The sequence below is a fragment of the Falco peregrinus genome, chromosome 21 (assembly GCF_023634155.1).
Source record: "Falco peregrinus isolate bFalPer1 chromosome 21, bFalPer1.pri, whole genome shotgun sequence".
NCBI lineage: Eukaryota > Metazoa > Chordata > Aves > Falconiformes > Falconidae > Falco > Falco peregrinus.
Genome location: NC_073742.1, coordinates 509,451 through 513,657, shown reverse-complemented (window position 1 = coordinate 513,657; position 4,207 = coordinate 509,451). Strand labels below are relative to the sequence as shown.

The following is a 4,207-nucleotide window of genomic DNA, read 5'->3' as shown; positions in this document are numbered from 1 at the left end:
GCGGGGTCAAAGAATGTAGTGTTTAGGTTTCGGTCGGTCAGTAGTATGGTGATGCCGGCGGCCAGGACTGGAAGTGAGGGCAATAGGAGTACGGATCATACGAATAGGGGAGTTGGATATTGCGATAAGGCAGGGGGGGTTATGTTAATGGCTGTTGTGTTAAAGTTGATGGCCCCTAAGATGGAAGACACACCTGCGAGGTGTAGGGAGAAGATGGCTAGGTCTACTGAGGCGCCAGCATGGGCTAGGTTGCCTGCTAGGGGCGGGTATATGGTTCATCCTGTTCCGACTCCAGCTTCTACTGTGGAGGACGCTAGGAGCAGTAGGAAGGACGGAGGAAGTAGTTCAGAAACTGATGTTGTTTATGCGGGGGAATGCTATGTCTGGGGCTCCAATTATAAGGGGGACTAGTCAGTTTCCAAACCCTTCGATTATAATGGCTATAACTGTGAAGAAGATTCTTACGAAGGCATGGGCGGTGATGATGACATTGTAGATTTGGTCGTCTCCTAGGAGAGTTCCTGGTTGGCCAAGTTCTGCTCGAATAAGGAGGCTGAGGGCGGTACTCGGCTATGCCTGCCCATGCTCCGAAGAGTAGCTATAGGGTGCCGATGTCATTGTGGTTTGTTGAAACTAGTCATCGGTTGATGAAGGTCACGGGTCAGATGGCTGAGTGTTTAGGCGTTAGGCTGTAGTCCTTTTTACAGAGGTTGAATTCCTCTTCTTATCGACTCTGTGGTGAAGTTCATGTTGAGTTGCAAACTCATTGATGTACGCTGAGAGTGTGCCGGAGTCTGGTAGACAGAAGCTCGTTGGTTTGAGCGTCTAGCTGTTAATTAGAAGTTTATGGGATCGAGGCCCGTCTGTCTAGGCTTATCGTGGAGGCCCTAGCTGCATTAGAGTATCTGCGTTGCATTTAGATGGTGCAGGTTTAGTGTCCTGCGGGCCTTAGTGGTGGTGGCAGAAACTAAGAGGATTTAACTCTTAGTTAAGGCTTTGAAGGCCTTCGGTTTGGTAGGCAGGGGATCCTAAGTTTCTTAGGTAACGGTCAGGATTGCGGGAGAAGGGGGGAGAAGGAGGACTGACAGAGAAATTAAGGTAGCAATTGGTGTGCCTGTGGATTTGTTATTGTATCATTGTTTTATGAAGCTTGTAGTGTTTGGTGGGAGTGTGATTGTGGAGCAATATGCAAGGCGTAGGTAGAAAAATAAACCTAGTAGGGAGAGTATTGAAATAATTATGGCTGCGGTTGATATCTCTTGCTTAGTTAGTTCCTGGATAATGAGTCATTTTGGTAAAAAGCCAGTGAGTGGGGGCAGGCCGGCTAGGGATAGTAGTGCTAGCGTCAAGGATGCGTTTAGTGATGGTATTTTTGTTCAGGAGGTTATTATTGTGGATAGTTTTGAGGAGTTGGTTGTGTTGAGGGCTAAGAAAATGGAGGCGGTTCTTAAGGAGTATAGGTAGAAGGTTATTAATGTTAGCTTGGGGTTGTATATGAGGATGATGGTTATTCAGCCTAGGTGGGCGATCGATGAGAAAGCTAGGACTTTTCGGATTTGTGTTTGGTTGAGTCCTGTTGGCCCTCCGATGGCTGCGGATGCAATGGCCACGGTTGTCAGTAGGAGTGGGTTCAGTGAGGGGGCAGCTAAGAAAAGAAGAGTGAGTGGGGGGAGTTTTATTCATGTAGAGACGAGTAGGGCAGTGGTTATAGGTGAGCCTCGTATGACCTCTGGACATCAGAAGTGAAAGGGTACTAGGCCTAGTTTTATTGCGACTGCTGTAGTTAGTAGTAGGGAGGCTGTTGGGTGGCTTAGTCGCGGAATGTCTCATTGTCCGGCGAACTGTGCGTTGATTGTGCTTGAGAAGAGGATTAATGCGGAGGCGGTTGCTTGGACGAGAAAGTATTTGATTGCAGCTTCCATAGCTCGAGGGTGGTGTGATTTTGAAAGGAAGGGGATAATGGCAAGGGTGTTGATTTCTAGGCCAGGCCAGGCTAGCAGTCAGTGGTTGCTTGAAATTGTGATGGTTGTTCCTAGTAGAAGGCTTAAGGAGAACGTTAGTTTTGTGACGGGGCTCATTTAGTAGAGGAAGAGGTTAAACCATCATTTTCGGGGTATGGGCCCGATAGCTTTTGTTTAGCTGACCCTACTGGGAAGTAATATAAGGGGAGTATGGAGCGCTTTGATCTCTTCTGTGCAGGTTCAATTCCTGTCTTCCTAAGGTTTTCAACGGAGGCAATGGGATTCGGACATAGAGACGGTCTCCGGTTCACCTCAAACAGGAGAACTGAATGCAGTTGTTCGTGTTTTCCGAGAATGGAATGTACCGCTCCACCTTGTTACTGATTCTGCTTATGTTGCAGGTATTGTTCCACGAGCTGAAGCTTCTGTGCTGCGGAGTGTTTCGCATTCACAACCCTTTACCCTGTTACAGGAACTTATTTTCCTTTTGGACTCTCGATCTGCGCCTTATTTTGTTATGCATATTAGGTCTCATACCTCGCTACCTGGTTTTCTTGCAGAAGGCAATCGACGAGCTGACCTATTGCCGTGACCAGTTCAAGTACTGCCAGACCGTATTGCACAAGCTAAGCGAAGTCACTCTTTTTTTCCATCGAAACGCCGGAGCTCTTAAGCGACAGTTTGGCCTGTCTGCTCAACAAGCATCAAGTATTATTGCTGTCTGTCCCGATTGTCAAAAACATTCTTTCCCATCAGTTGCTGCAGGAGTTAATCCTAGAGGATTACAAAGCCTACCGTTAGGGCAAACAGATGTCACGCATGATTCTGAATTTGGTAGCCTTAAATATATCCACTCTTCCATTGATACATTTTCAGGTGCCTTGGTTGCCTCGTGTCACACAGGAGAAAAGGCACGAGCTGTTCGTAGACATTTAATGCGTGCTTTTGCTGCTTTAGGTATCCCCTTAAGCTGGACCGTTATCGGTCTTTATCTTTACGTTTCAACAACTGTAAAAACCTCTTTTGCCCTATGGGGTAGAACTCATATTACCGGCATTGCTCATTCCCCCACCGGTCGATCTCTCATTGAAGGGTCTCATCGGTCTCTGAAACGTTTATGACAACAACAAAAAGGGGGAATGGGCATGGCTATTCCCGAGGAACGGTTACAGAAAGCGTTGTATGTTTTTAATTTTTTGAATTGTTCTTGAATAGATAACGACCCACCGATAGGTCGACGTTTCACTGCAGCTACCTTCGTCGAGGCACGGGTTAAAGGCCCGGTATCGGTCCGAGATGCAGAAACAGGTAAAATTATGGGACCATATCCTCTTGTTACACGGGGAAAAGGTTATGCTTGTGTCTCTACAGAAAAAGGACCTAGATGGATCCCAGCGAAGAATGTCAGACCTTTCCGTGAACCTTTACCGCAGGCAGCTGATACCGACACCGACGCTACAGAATGAAATAAAAACTGTGTGAGGATGACTGTTTTGCATTAATGTTAGCTACCCAAAATCAGGACATAGGATATAGATTTCGCTTTTTACAGCGCCTAGAACGAGCACTATCACCCTGGATCAAGCCACTGAACAGAGGTAATACTCTCGGACCAAGCGGGGGAACGGGACGACTCATTGTCCATGGAACGATGATTCCATTGACACTGATAAGGGGAAGGGAGGATTCATAATGAGAGAACAACTAGGTATTATGAAGGAGAACAGGAACGATAAACATGGTTGTTTAGTGTTTAATAGGTGTCTGCACGCTTGTCGAGATATATAGTTAGGTAACTACAGGAGTGGTTTCTGCCCTGAGCCTGGTGGCGCGCACAGCTGCGGCTTGTGTCCTGGCTCAGAGATGTAAACAGGGGCTTCTCTGTTAGGGTAAAGTGTCTCTCTTTGCATCAAAAGGAGGGAATGAAGGGGATGACCCCAGAGGTATGTTCAGAGAAGGCATGCTATGTTTCGAACTTTTTGACGGAAACGGTTCTTGTTTGGTGTGCCCTTCCGCCTACGTATAACCTTAACCCAAAAGAAGGTGATGTTGTTTACACTTTGCGTGTCGAGCATTGTCTTTCTGTAGATGCTAATGTAGTAGGAGGCTAGGATGGGAACGTGTCGCAGCGGTTCTTCTCTTATGCAGAGTAACAGCAGGGAAAGCATTAAAGAGTTAAATCACCTTGTTTGGTAGGCAGTTAAGAATGTGAGTCAAAATTGCCGCTGCTTTTTGTTGTTGGTTCA

At 46.8% G+C, this 4,207-nt stretch overlaps 1 pseudogene; it reads right to left on the bottom strand.

The window, feature by feature from the left end:
• Positions 1-1,037: 1,037 nt before the first annotated feature.
• LOC129782957 (NADH-ubiquinone oxidoreductase chain 2-like) lies at positions 1,038-2,078 on the bottom strand (annotated as a pseudogene).
• Between the last annotated feature and the right edge of the window lie 2,129 nt (positions 2,079-4,207).